We start from the raw sequence: 16,219 nt of genomic DNA on the forward strand, positions 1-16,219 counted from the left end.
AGGCGATGATTCCAAAAAGGTAATTAAAGCGCCATACCATGCGTGGTTTTAACAAGTATTGTCACACCTTACAAATCCCTGTAGAGAACCCTATTGGATGTAACAAGCAAAATAGATGCACATCCATTTTCTTTGTTGTAAATTATATAAGTATATAGATTCTACATATGTTTGTTTGATAACGAAAATAACAGATGTAAATTTTGCAGACGATCATTTTGAGTTGGGACCAGTTTTAACACCTTTCGCCTATCTCGTATATACGTTTTATATAAGGCATGACATAGCGATGTGACCTTGTCGTGAAATAAATATTTGAAAAGTGTCGGTGTTTAGGGAAATTTTGTTTTCTTTAGTTTCTTTAACCAAAGCGGCCTTGAGAAGGCTATGGCATTTGAAAAGATGTATGTCAACATACCTTTATGCATGTACAAAGTTAGTTCTTTATTCTGTTTTAGATATCCTTCTTTCTTTCTTTTTTTTGGTTGTTTCTGTCATTACCCAGAATGCCCCAGACACGGGCAAAGACCTGAGTTCTTATAATAAGGTTACACTTCAATACCCAATGTTGTTGAATATATATATATATATATATATATATATATATATATATATATATATATATATATATATATATATATATATATATATATATATATAATATATATATATATATATCTATATATATGTATATAGATAGATAGATATGTATATACATATATATATATATATATGTATATAGATAGATAGATATGTATATACATATATATATATATATATATATATATATATATATATATATATATAATATATATATATATATATATACATGCTTACCACTAAATATATTACAAAATTGGTATCTATAGTTTCCCCATATCTGCTTTTGTAAAGTTCTTTGTTTTTTCTCAGTGCATTTTCCGGTGAAACATATGTCACAATATACAGACGCATTATAATAAGGCTAGACTTTGGTGTCACTTAGGAGCAGGATCCTGTTACAAATCTCCACCTTAAGGCCAAAGCAAACAGAAAGTTCTGGGAGGACCTATGTTTTCATTTTTTTGTTTTGGCCTCTCTTCTTCTCCATTTTTTTCGCCTTTTCGCCATTTTTCTTTTCTTCGTTTCTTTTCATTCAAATGTTGCCTTAATCTGTTGGTCGATCATTCAGGCAAAAAAAAATCTCCTTCCATATCAACATACAGGATCGCGCGGCACGCTACAACCACGCTACGGGCGTCTCCAAGCCTTCCTCTTTACTTAATCCGGTTCGGCCAATTATTTCTAAATTTAATGAAAATTAAATCATCTTTGGGGCTAAAAAAAATTGGAAGGAAAAGATAATATCGTTATCTGTTTTTTTTCTTTCTTTTTTTTAATAGGTTGTTTCTTAAGCACTACAGATGCTATGGGGCATATCTATGTAGGTTACATTAAATTGACAATATTCTTATATCACGTTAGGCGCCACAGTTGTATAGCAGTATATATTTATATACAGCCTTCCAACTGTGACATTTTTTTTCCTTCAAATATGCCCTATTAACCCGGTATCATTTTTTCATTTAGTGTTACCACTAGGATTATTTTTTTATGATTATTATTATTATGATAGGCTATTATCAGTTTCCTTTTTTGTTTTCCCTTGTGGTACTGGGGACTTTATTTTTCTTTTCTCCACATTCTCCCTTTATTAAATTATATGTAAAGCTGCATGGCTACTCTCAACTGTTTCAGTAAAAGGGGGAAGATATTAATGTATTTATTTTATGTTATCTACTATAGACTATATAGAAACCCAATAAACCCACATTATTCAATATAATTGAGCGTCCAACTTTAAGGTTGAACTATTTAAGTACTTATCATTAACGCGTAATCAAATGTAGGTGTTACAATTATAGTGAAGTTTCTTCTCAATATTTTTTACTCCAATAAATATGGCTTGTGTGGTAATTAAATATATAACCGTCGGAATTTATTTGTACTGGACTCCCATGTGTAACGCTGAGGTTAAGCCAATATGTTAGATATGAGTTTTTTTCATTTTATGTACGTGCGTGTGTGTGGGGGGGGAGGGTGTTATTGGTTTCCAGGGGGAGAGGGATAGTTAATTGTATTTCTCAAACGACACAGTTATATCTTCATAATCATGTTAGCGAAGGATCTAAAGAAGACCCCATATTGTGCTAAAGGCAGTTTCTCATCTTTGCAAGGTCACGTGATTTTCATCTGCGTATGGGTTCAGGAACCCTAGTTTTACCGAAGCTAAAACTTTACAATTCAAACTTAAGGATAGAGCAAAGAGGATAAGTTAAAGCCACATTAATATGGGTAAGCGAAAGTATAGAAGTGGTACTTCTATACAATGCGTACAATGCGCATAGTCCATACAGTGTCCATACAATGCGCATGACTAAACTAAACTAAAAAAAAAATAGATACATTCGAATGAAATGAGATACGTACCGTACTCCTTTAATGTTTCGTGTTTCACGTTTTTGTTCACGATTGGTAAAGGATTATTATCAAAATGCTCAAACAAATACAAAAGTTGGAAATTCATTATTTTACCCTCATTTCGGTTATATGGGCGAATTATGGAAACAGTGAGGAATTTAGTAGTGTGGCTGACATTCTAAAATATATATATATAGTTTTGAAAGAATTTTAATGTTGAAATTCAAATCAGGTCCATATTATTTATAATATAATAGATAATTACTACCAACTATAGGTATATATTCTGAAAAGTGACTCATGAATTTGTGGTAACCATGTAATACATGTAAGTTCACCTCACTTTCTCATCGCACCAACCCCCCTCCCCCTCCCCTTCCCATCCCTCCGTTTCATCACCAATGTTATTTATCCTGCATAAATTGCGGAGTTTTGTCTTCGCTGTTTTGTCTTCGCTGTTATTTTAAAACACCGAACTTTCAAAGTAAGTATACTTGTTTCAAAATAAATATTACCCATACATAAATACATAATATTACCCCATACATAAATACATAATTTATATCAATTTCCACTTAGGCCTACCTGACAGAATTAGAAGCACCGTTTTCTTCCACGAAACCGAACCTCTTGTTTGTATGTATGTTTGTATGAGTACGTGTTTGTATGTTTGTTGTTTGTAAATGTTTCTCTAAGATCGTTTTTGTTAGCGTGAAATCCCGGCAAAGATACGGTCGTCTGTCTGTCTGTCTGTCTGTATGAGAAAAAAAACACCGCCTGCTAAAAGACCACTTGTTCTCCTTATTTACCTACAATATTGCAGCTGTCACATAATTCTATAAACAAAATATATAAAAAATTGGCATGGTTTAGTTTTAAAAAGTTGTTATTCTTTTCTAAGCAGTCAGCGCTTTACGAGTTGTATACGTCAACCTTTTTAAAGTCCTTAAATCAACTTTGTGAGTCAATGTTGATAAATAACTGTCGATGCTAATCCAAATTGTAAAATCATAAACATTGTTTCTCATCATTTTGACGATAGTCAATTTTTCATATTTTACTTAAAGACTTAAAGTCGAAACATTTCCAAGTTTTTGTTTTCCTTTCTGCTAGTTAACATGTGCTTAATATTGAATCATGAAATGGATCTGAGAGACGTAATAATGTGAATCGAGTCGAATTTAATAACCACTCGCTTATAAACCTTCATTTGAGTGAAGAAGAAAAAACAACCAAGGAGGGTGTCCTTCATTTTTTCTTGTTTCTCAATAGAAAACTGATTTTTGTTGTTGTTGTTGTTGCTAATCCTTAGTGTAAATTTGATAACATTTTTGCCAAACACAAAATATTGAAAACGCAAATTGAACTCACGCAGCGTATATGCCATTTCTACCTATATTTGCGACATGGTATTTATCATATACGCCTACCCCTTCTTTCAATTCAATTTTTAATTCCAATTCCTCCTTTAATTCCAGTATAAATTATAGAAAATTTATTGGATCAAATTGTAAGTAAATATGAAAAACAAATAATTAATAATAGTGATTAGAACAGAGACAGGTTAAAAGAAAATAATAGATATAAGAAGTCATGAATATTGATTGATTTATTGACACGTGCTCTAATTCATTTACATCACAAAAGAACGTGCAAGGTTTTGTATTTGCGATTGTTTTAAGAATTAACTCAAAATTTCGATATGTGCTTGCGATTCTGGAAATCGCAATTCGGAGCAACTTAAAAGTATTTGTTTTATAAGTTGTTCTTATTTTATCAAATTAACGTCTAGAAGTTAATATCTGTTTTTTTTTTATATTAGACTCTACACATTTCGAGATAAATTTTCCAAGCAAAAACGTTTCGTATTGATAATTATTTCAAATGAAATTCGAATAAAAGTGAGACTAAGTTCGAAAATTCCAGGCGAAAAGCTGATATGGGATTCAGTGTCCTTTGCAGAACGAAACAATATCAAAGAAAACACCAGGGAACAATTTAAGCTTTGGAAACATACAACTATAAATACGTTCGTTATTTCATCTTATTTTAACATGAAAATTACATCATCATAGTTCAGAGGTAAATTTTATTTTGTAACTTGTAAATGAAGAAAAATATAATCCACGTTTCACAGTCAAGTTTTTTATTCAATCTCTACATTCTGTTTTTCGATATATATTCTCGAAGAAGATTTCATGATTTGTATATACCCAACAGTGAACTTGAAGCAAACAAGTGTGACGTCATGGTTGCAAAACAAAACAAAAATCGCATCGGTAAAAGACACTAAATCCTTGCGTCATTTCATAATTTCACTTAAACGTCATACTCAAAGTTCACAGGTCAAGCTCATGTAGTCCAGTCCAGTTTATTGATTTATTTTTGCTCTTTTAGGAAGGAAGAAATAGCATAAATACATTTATGGGAAGTAAAAATTAGCATATAATTAAATACAGCCTGTTCCACAATCTTTAGTTCTCTCTCTTAGTTTGTTCTTTTTTCCTTCTCTGTTATTATTATTATTATTTATTTATTATTTTTCATCTTTTTCTCGGAAGGAACCAGACTAGAGAGGCTTATGCTTATTCTTGTTCCTCTAGCAATCACCCTCTCTCTGTTTTGGAATATATACTAGGGACAATATCACTTGATACTATGTTAAAGATCAGTAAACGTATTCAATGATATATTACTTATGTTTAATATCGAAATCCTTATAAAAATAAGTGTGTTATGTGATAATGGCAGAAATAAACTTGAAATATCAATGTACTAATGTTTATTGTTTAAGCTTTATCAAACCGAAAAGAAAATGCAATTTGTAAACGTATCTTAAACAATTACAATAGAAACAAATAAAATTAAACTAAACTACCTTTATTCTATACGGCTATATAGAATTCGGTTAAAATATTTCAATCGAAATAAGATTGAAATTATTTTGACCAATCTAATGATGATGAAATATATAAGTGACTTCCTTTTCGCGAGTTAACTTATTTCCTCTCCATGTTTTTGATCTGGTTTGTCATAATCCATAATCACGTGACAATGTTCACGAGACAAAATTCAGTGACTACATCGGAGAAGTTCGGTCCAGTTCTTCGGGCCTTAAAATCTAAAGTAATAAAAATTTGGTGCAATTGTGCGTTGCTATAGAAACTGTTCCTTAACCCGTTTTTAATAAGACTTAATTGGATCCAAAAGCCGATTTTTTACGGCTCATCTTGTATGATGACAGGAGGTAAGTAAATAAAATAACATAACAAAATTAAGATAAACAAATTACGAAAAAAATAAAAAGATAAAATCCTAAAATATAAATTCTCCCCCCCCCCCCCCCCTCTCTCTCTCCAATCCTCTCGAGTGAAGACATTATTGCCGATGTTTTATATGTTTTTTCTTCTTGAAGTTTTCGAAAGTCAACTTCATTTTTCGTGTGATCTTGTAATCAAATCTTGCAATACCTGTCGGGAAGGCCTGCCTTACTATCAACCCTTGCTCCAGAAATTATCTTGCGAACAGGAGATATTGAGATTTGACATAGATTCCATCATAAGAATGAACTTGGTAGGTTACTCTCGGTCAACACGGCCCTCCTAAAATTGTCGCTAAGAAACAGAAGATGAAAAAGAGAAAAAATGGGAGAGGGGAAAGAAAAAAACCAAACGCTCACATCCTTCGTTTCTTTAGCCTACAGCACTTTCAACAAATTTCTATTGTTGTATCGGCAACAAATGTTTTGTCACAACCGGGCATATCGAATAGGAACCGTTTTGTGTGGGCAGAAAGTAGGCACGTATTGAACTCAACGTGTGAAAACGGAGATGCAATTTAAAAAAAATTGACATATGAAATAAAATTGTTGATTTAATATCTAAAGAGTTAAAAGAAGAAAAAAAAAGTATAGCAAAGGAGAGGAGAGATCAGTTTAGACAAATCACCGATAATAACGGGATAGGGTTACTCTGTTTTAAAACGTTATACTGGCTTCAGCTAAGGCCAAAGGCGTTTTTCATTCAACTGAACGTGGGTTATGGACGGACTCAGAACCACCTTAAAAGAATTGGGGGGGGGGGCGGAGGAAATTTTTTTGGCGTTGCTTTTCGTGAATGTATAAATAATATTATAAGTCAACAATCACAATACTTCGTTTCTATCGTATATTTTGTCTCTCTAATTTTCTTTCTTTTTTTCAAATTCTTCAAAAGTTTCTTGCGGTTTTAGAATCAGGAAGTTTAAATATAGGACACTACAGAACCTTCTAATTGCAAATTTTTTTGGGAGAAAGAAATTTGACAAATTTTGTTTGATGTCAAAATGAAGATTGGATTATATAGCGATGAACTTTGGCTTAGTTATGAATAAAAGAGAGTTGACTTTATACCGCCTTTGGCAACAACCGTTACATTGCTGAGATTTAAGGGCTCTGTGATACGCCTCGTATCAGCTTCACCACCCTATTCCCCTCCCAGACCCACTCCACCTCCCCACCCCACCCCCGCACCCACAAGATTTTTCATAGATTTTAGTGTACTATTTCGTACAAAAACGTTACATAGGAATCATTTCTGTGTTATAGTCTTAGTCTTATGGGTCGCCAGTCGTGATAATTTCTTTTACCAAATCCTGCCAGAATATAAGTCAAACCGAGATAAATTAATGAAACTATATCAGAAACTTTTTTTTAGATATATATTTATCAACCTGTGAAGAATAATTACCGAATACGGTAATTCTTGATTCTATAAATTCCATTTTCAAGCACTTTTTTTCATATTAGTATTTGATCACATGCAGAATAAATAACTTATTATATAGCAAGTAAATAAATTAAAAATACAAGTAGGATGGAGCCTAAAAATATTGTAACGTGCCGTGTATTACCACTGGCTTGCGGTTATAGAAACCATAGTGGTGCTTACAACACCGAAATTGACAGCCATGCACACCTCCCGCCACCTTCCCGTCCCCCCCCCCATCCCACACACACAGAGCCAAAGCAACCAAAATATACTAGGATATATATATATATATATATATATATATATATATACATGCATAAATATCGCACTTTCTTCCACCAACTAGCGGCGAATGAATCTCGACCTAATTTCTGTTGCCATCGTACATTGACCACCACAAGTACCCAGTCACCCCTGCTTGATACAGATTGTCTTTTCCTTCTAAATCTTTTTAAAAGCGAAGTTTATTTCTAAAGCAAACAGTTGTCTGCCGAAAGCGATCGAATGCAGACATGCCTTTCATTTCATCAAGTACACGTGACCCCATTTGATAGCAATATATATATATATAGATATATATATATATCTCCAGTCCATCTCTTGTGACAAATGTTCCGCCCTGTATATAATTAGTATACTTTTAATGTTGTAACATTGTCATAGACGCGCTCTGAATGAAAGCTTTTTTTTTTTGGTTATTTTTTTTTTTTTAGTTCAGCGATGCAGAAGTCAATATTTCCAATTTCAATTGTGCACTACTCCATCCACCACTTTATTAATTATCCGGTGTGCCTGATAATGGTCGCGAGATTATTACGTAATAGTTAAACGACTGAATGAACTCTGTGGGTTTGCACTTTTAGACAAAAGTTGAAAGGGATTGACTTTTTTTTTCTCTCTAAAACATCGTCGGAATAATTGCTCTACCATTTCAACTCGTGATTAGCGAGAGATGCGGTTGTCTCTCGCTCGTTTTATTATTACTACACAAAAGAAGGAAATTAATTCCAAACAGCGGATACTCTGTAATCACACGGGGCCGTTTCGTGAAAACTAAAAGAAGATAATTGTCTGATTGTCACAAAAAAAAGGTAGATATCTGTATCACTTAATTGTTTCACCAGTGGTTCATTAATTATTCTAATTTATACTAACAAATGTTTGCAACATTTGTTGCAATTTCCTATTGGTAAATATTTAACGTCGAAGAAAAGTCGGTCAGAGCGTCCGTTAATTGGACATTGCCAGTGAGTTTGCGCAATGATGTACCTCTCCGACCACGGTACTGCTATATATCTATCTATATATGGGAATTACTTCAGTGTCAAATACTCTGTGAAAACAAACATTCGCAGCATAAACGATAAATTGAATTGCATTGTATTTTATCGTTTTTCTTTGTATCTTTTGTAATATTTATATAATTATTTGTATTTGTATTGTATTGTATGTTATTGTATTGAATTGCGTTGTATTTGATCGTATTTCTTTGTATCTATTGTGTTAATCATATCATTATTTGTATTTGTATTGTATTTGTATTTGTATTTGTATTTGTATTGTATTGTATTGTATTGTATTGTATTGTATTGTATTGTATTGCATTGTATTGCATTGTATTGCATTGTATTGTATTGTTTTGTTTTGTTTTATTTGGTATTATATTGTATTGTATTGTACTGTGTCATGTATGTTATTGTATTAAGTAGGCCTACATTGTATTCAATGTCAGATTGTATGGTGAAGTGTAATGGATTATCTTACATAGCATTACATGCGCTCCATTGTACGTACATTACATTGTATTCCGTTACATTATACATTGTATTTCGTTACATTACATTACATTAACATTACATAACTTTACATTGCATTACATTAAATTGCACTGCACTACGTGCATTACATTACACTGTGTGACGTTGAAGCATTGCTATGTACGTGCGTTGTACTATATTGTATTGAATTGTAACGTATCGAACATATAGGAATTTGATATCGCATTTTCTATTGATATGTATTTATTGCATTGCCCCCCCCCCCCCCCGCTCCTTTCTTTCCGCCCGCCCTCCAAGTCAATCGACTCGAAACAAGTTCGTTGTACCGATATACTGTCCAAAATACTTACTTATTAGTAACGGTAAACTTTCAATTCCATAAGACTCTTTGGAAAATGCTTTGTACCATTTTTCGGATGTGTAAGGTAACCCTCCCACCCCTCACCCCCCCCACCCTCATCCCCTTCTTCCACCTTCCCAACAAAAAACAATTGTGCTGATCTGTACCCACATGTAATAAACTACCTTATAGGTACGTTGCGTCTATACAATATGAAAACATTCATGTTACGAACACCAGCAAAGTTAAGAATGTACTCGAATGATGGAAATGTCCCCGTCTAATCACTTCTCTACTTATCCTTCCTACCCTTTCCTCCTCCTCCTCCTCCTCCTCCTCCTCCTCCTCCTCCTCCTCCTCCTCCTCCTCCTCCTCCTCCTCCTCCTCCTCTTCCCCTCCCCTCCCCCTCCCTCTTACCCTCCCTCCTCCCTCCTCTTCCATTTTTTCTTTTCTCTTCATTTATAACTTCGTCGTCTACAGTTGATAATGCCGACGCCTGACAATATATATAATGCAGGACATTCTTTATAACGTTAAAAGTCGTATCTAGCGCCAAGACGTGGCAGGGACACATTTTGCCAAAAATCTGTGATGATAGACTGCAAAAAAAAAGTCAACACGATAAATTTCAAAGAAAAGGCAAGCAACCGGTAGAGAAATTGACGAAAAGAGAGAAAACAAAAGTCGTGCTTTACTGCAAGTTGAAAGATTGTTAAAAAATTATATCCGTAAGGGTATATAACTACCTGTAATTTTGGTTGAGAAAATCACGATCTAGTTAATAATTGAACTCGTTAATATTTTTTGGTTAAAATGGCACAGAAAAACGGTGATGTGCTCAGGTAATGGAGATAAACTTGTGTATACATTCTAAGGCATCATCGGTTCCCGAAAAGACATAGATATATATATACAAAAAAAAAAACTGAAAGTAAAAATTAGTTCGTCTAGATGCCTTTAAAACTTCGCGAAAAGGAGTTTTGCAATGCAATTATTATACAGACAATGTCAAATTTAAATTTTTCGTTTCCATTTGATGAAGAAGGCTGCAGTATTTGCGGTTGGCGGGGATATATATAACTATATATATATATATATATATATATATATATATATATATATATATATATATATATATATATATATATATATATATATATATATATATATATATATATATATATATATATATATATATATATATATATATATATGGTCCTTTTAAAAGACTTGTCACGTGGATGACCGAGACGCTAAGGATCGTTATTTGAACTACTTATAATAACCTAGGCTGTATGTTCTTTTAAACTTGTTCTGAATCTTGGCCTTCGCGTAGGATTGAAGATGCTACTCCCTCTAAAGAGCGAATCAATATGTCGCGTTCTGGGTCAGAGCCTTTGCATGTTAAATCAATAAGTTCAAACTGAGCAATGATCATTTTATCAGATACAATAATTAATTGTTCAAATGAAATCGATTGATTTATCAGTTACAAAATGTATCCTTCACTTATTGACCTTGAAAATTATAAGTATTCCTTTAGTTTAGCACAAGCTGACGAGTCACGCTCGCAGTCATTCTGCCTATATAGATTTCTGTAACATAGGTATACGCTGTGTATTTATATACTGTTATATTCTATGATCGTATACGTTAATACTATGCCGTATACTGTTATCTTATATGTATAAATATGTATTACTGTTATCAAATATGTATAACTGTGTATTACTGTTATCATATATGTATAACTGTGTATTACTAATATCATATATGTATAACTATGTATTACTGTTATATATGTATAACTATGTATTACTGTTATCATATATGTATAAATATGTATAACTGTTATCATATATGTATAACTATGTATTACTGTTATAATATATGTATAACTATGTATTACTGTTATCATATATGTATAAATATGTATTACTGTTATCATATATTTATAACTATGTATTACTGTTATCATATAAGTATTACTGTGTATTTACTATGTATAGTTTATTACTATTATTTGTTAAGTATTTCCATTTAGCCTTTGAAAGATCCTGCTAGGATCGAAACGTCATGCCAACTTACTTTTACACATTCTCCTATACACAGGCTCTCTAGTGGATAGGCAGTTTGCTAACAGTTTCATTTTATTTTGAACTGTTAAGTAGATGAATACAAATAAGTAGATAAATACAAAAGGAAATAGCCACGTATTATCAAACTACTTTTAAAATTATTAACCTTTATATGTCTGTTACATATTTATTTCTTTTCTGTTCCCTGTTCGTTAATATTGCGTTTCCTTGGATTTGCATCACATAAAATAACCAGTATAAAGAAATTGTCATATATGGTTCAATATTTGCATATAAAGTTTCAATCTATAGCCAAATTATGCCTAAGAATGCATCATTTCACGTGTTCTAGTTTCATTTGTCTGGTGAAAAATACCTCCATACCCCCTACACTGGTCTCGGCAATAATGATCCCTGCACCCCCCGCCACTCCCCCCCCCCACACCCACACCGCCTCTCCTTGTATCTGTTTTATAGAATTTAAGTTTAACGAGACTTCTGTAAACTGTAAAAAGTAGTAACTTGTTTAACGTTTAATTCTGCTCACTGTTTACGTACGATTGTGTTTTTGCTTCTTTCGGACGCTTTAAATGTCAACCAAGTCCTGGCACATCCCTGGAGAAGCCACGCAGGTACCGAGATGTATTGATTAATGATGAAACAGATCTTGAGAAAATTACAAGCGAAATGAGGTTAACTACATAATATTCCAAACAGTTAACACGCCTCTTCTTCCATTTGAGCTCTTACGAAATGAATTGAAAGAAAATGTCTCTCGTTTAAGTTTAAATGCACTCGGGTATCCTGTATCGTAAACAAGTGAATTTTATTATTGAACAGAGAAAACAACTTTTTTTAATATATATGTGTCGGTATATAGTGCTTTCGCTTTGTTGTTCTTAGCCACAAATATAAACTATATAGGTAAACAAACAAACGAGTGAGGAGGAGGAGGGGCGGAGAACTGTTGGGAATTTTAATTCTTTGCTCTGACTTTGCATCAAATGTCAACTAACTAGATCAAATAATTTGAATGATAGTGTTGAATGATAGTGTGGAGCGATAGTGTTGAAATATAGTGTTGAATGATATTGTTGAAATATGTTGTTGATATATATTGTTGAAATATGTTGAATGATAGTGTTGAATGATAGTGTTGAATGGTAGTGTTGAATGATGTAGTGTTGAATGGTAGTGTTGGATTGTATTGTTGAATGATAGTGTTGAATCATGGTGTTGTATGATAGTGTTGAGTGATATAATGTTGAATGAGAGTGTTTAGGGGTATAATGTGTTTTTTTTTCCTTCTAATACATATCGTATTGAATGATTCTACATCAAACCACGTTGGGAAGCTTTTACAAGCCTATACACCTAACCAACATATTTCGTTCTTTTTGTCTCAGTCAAACTGTCAATGCTGTAGGCTGATTTCATTAGGACCATCGCTGTCCCACACATGCCACCTAACCACATCCGGGAATGTTTATCATTGCTCTTATTTCTTTCATTCCATCACCTCCCCTTCTTCCCTTTCCTTGTATCCAATCCCCTCTGAAGGATTAAAAAGTGTATTCATTGGTCTTTCTCACGTGCGTTTATACCTACATAAAAATCACCGAAACCGCAATACCGTTAACACCGTGCTATATAGACTGAAAATGCTTCTCTAATGCCTTGTGACATTTATAACAAAGGGATTGTACGCGTTAAGACTCCGTGTTAATCCCACTCGTAAAATGCGAAGATATAAAAAGTAAAAAAAATAAAAAAAACTTTTATCCTACTTCTTCCATTTTATGACAGACTTTTCAATAGTAAATTCGATCCGTCTGATTGCTACAACTTTTCAACAAAAGTCTCTTATTGTTCAACCCTTGAATTTTGACTTTTGATCGGCTTTTCCGCTGTCCGCCCCGCCCTTGAAAAGCCTAACCTATTCATTGCATTGAATTCGTAAGCTGCGGGGAGCCTAAGCTCTTTATTGTGTTGGATAACATGGGCATATGTCAGTTGGGAATCGATGGATTCTCGTATATGACAAGAGGGAAAACTCAGTAAAGCTATCTGCAAAGAAGTCAGAATCAAATATTGTTACTAAATGCTGCTGGTTTCGTTTGATCTATTCAACAGCTTACAATATTTCGTCACGCATTACGTCATTAAATGTAACATTTATAATTGGACTACATAACGATATTATTCTTTTCTAATAAAGGGTAGGCCTCGTTGGTTTATAATAAGCCTAACTGTAGTCCAAGATAAATTAGAACTTCAGCCCCAATTCATATATTCAAACTAGGCTAGGCTATAAGCAGATCATTCCGTGCTGATAGTCTGGTCATGATACTTACAGGTCAACACGACTGGCCAAAACTATGCTAGAAATTCAAATAATGGTCACTCATGCTGCAACTTCGAAAAGCATTTTACAACTATACTCCACTCATCCCTCGATGTCTGGAAGTCACTTAAAATTGCAGAACCACCAGCAATTTACTTTTGAGTTATATTTTTTGGGGGGTGGGGGAGGGGGTTTGCGGCAATAACTGACGATCTCTTAGTAACATAATTTTATCAAAATTTGAGACATCATTGTTATAATAATACGTTTATGTCTAAAAATTGTTCAATGGTTTGTTTTGCGTGACCATATCATTCAAATATGGTCACCGTGGTCAATATTCTTAAACTGATTTTATTACAACCTTCGAGGAAATTTTCCCCAGTGTGACATTCAGTCATCTTGTATGTTCCTTAAAATTAATATCTGAGAACAATTTGGAGAGTAAAGACCTGCAGGAAAGTTCTTTTCGAAAACTTCTAGCAATTTATAGCGTGCTATAATTTTGGGCCTTTACTGACTACCTTTAAATGCTCACTTCGCGTCAGATGTATCAATGTTACAATACCCTTGTACAGGGAAACTGAAAAAAAGCACTCCCTCGTAATTCTAAGAAGTGTATGCTTGATTGCGGCTTCGTTAGAGCGCATTCTTTTTTGCCCGTTATTTGACCTCCCATGGACCAGCGCACGCCCCGAGGATAACCCAACCGTAACCAACGGGTAGAACGATCAATACTTTGTCGCTGCCTCAATTGACTAAAAAGATCAACATGCTTTGCCTCTGATCCTAACCAAATAAATCTTTAAGTCGCCTTATCGAATTTACAAACAATGGTATGCTCCCCTGCTGTTGAACTTTAATAATAAAGAACGAGACACTGTTTAACATTGACATGAAAGAAAACAATAAACAACTAAAAGACAAAAGCATAACAATAATCATCATTTGCATACAACAGGTTTATTCAGGGGTGGGACTTAAGTTCTTAAGAGGTCCTCGCTGCTCACCCCTCAAATCGATATTAGCCCTTTCTGTATACTCTTGTATTCAACAAGATCAACAGAATCGTGTTATATTTGCCCCTCTGCGAGCGCTTGGCTTCTATTACAAAACTGACACCCCGTTACAAAAGTCATCTTTAACATATTTCGGGAACGGATTCATTTTATTGTTTTTATGCAAGTAAGTTTTCTGACTTTCTTAATAAGTTATTTTGTTTTATTTATTTATTTATCTATCTAACTATTTAGTTATTATTATTATTATTAATATGTTATTTTTGGAATGCCGACATTTTTGCAGCTTTGCCATCTCTTTTAGTAATTTCAGATCGTACCATTTTTTAGTAAAAAGTACTTATTGCAATTTACTTGTATACAGTTATCTTTGACTTTTATCAGGCACAACTTTTTCTCTCCGCGGCTCAGGGTTCAAAACTTGTTGAGGAGTATTGATACTGAAGTTAAGGTACGATTGTGCCTTCCGATTGGCCAGAGGGGCTGAAACGCGCAGGCCGTTCGTTTGGCTGAAGGGGAGAAAAAAAAGGAGAAAAATTTAAAAAGAAAGAAAAAAATTAAAAAAGAGCAAAAAGAAAATTTACAAAGCTTGACTCGCGCAAAAGCCAGCCTACATCTTCGCCTTGTCTTTTACACGTATTTCCCATAGGACTCGATAACATCTTACCCAAACCCATAGTCCTTTCAAAGATGGGTTTTGCCCAGGGCATCCTACAATACAATTTCATGTTTGACGTTTACCATGGACAGAGTGAGGCATAAGCTTATCAAATTATGGGGAAATTTTTTTTTTATCTGGAGGTAAAAATGTTGTTAAAGATTACAGCAAAAGGCCTCTTTTTTCGGACTAAAATTTGAGTGTGATGTGAACAAAATTATATCGGTTTTGACTGATTAAGTCTAAAGGGTCCTTGAGAAAGGTACATATACAAACAAGAAAGAAAGAAGGAAGGAAGGAGAGAAAAAAATATCCATTTTGAAAGTGGTATAGTATCAATATAACTCTATTTGTTCTTTGCTTAAAGGCAGAAATTTGAAAGAAAAAAGACCGAACTGAAAAAAAGAGTAGAAAGTAGAAAGAAAGAAAAATAAATATTTTAAGATTTTTACCGGTTAAGTTAATTAATCAACTTATCGAAAAGGGCATCTTTGTGTAAGCTTTATGTTAAGACGGTTTTAAAGAAGGCGGTTAGGGTGGGGGAGAGCAAACCTGCCAGGGTAGATTAGGGAACGACTTTGACAGGTGATTGGTATAACGGTACAAAAATAAATGCTCGATATTTGAACCTTGCTATCAGTTTCTGTGACTTGATGCTTTGGATTTAATTACAGGATATACATATTCATTTACACTTAATGAGTAATAACCAATTGTCCACTTTCCCGCTCACATATATCCATAGAAAATATTCCTGTTGGGGAAGGATATATGCAAAGGAAACGTATTGGAAT

At 33.5% G+C, this 16,219-nt stretch overlaps 1 protein-coding gene across 3 annotated transcripts in view; it reads left to right on the plus strand.

Moving 5' to 3' along the window:
- LOC139964567 (uncharacterized) overlaps positions 1-16,219 on the plus strand; it is a 41,007-nt gene that overhangs the window by 16,279 nt on the left and 8,509 nt on the right. Inside the window, exon 1 of one of the 3 annotated variants that reach the window (XM_071966254.1) lies at positions 8,159-8,299. The exons of the other annotated variants lie outside the window; for them this stretch is intronic. The gene's annotated coding sequence lies outside the window, so the exon portion shown is untranslated. Of the gene's footprint in view, positions 1-8,158; positions 8,300-16,219 lie in introns of those variants that run through there. 3 annotated transcript variants of the gene reach the window in all.

Source organism: Apostichopus japonicus, chromosome 23, assembly GCF_037975245.1.
Source record: "Apostichopus japonicus isolate 1M-3 chromosome 23, ASM3797524v1, whole genome shotgun sequence".
Taxonomy (NCBI): Eukaryota; Metazoa; Echinodermata; class Holothuroidea; order Aspidochirotida; family Stichopodidae; genus Apostichopus; species Apostichopus japonicus.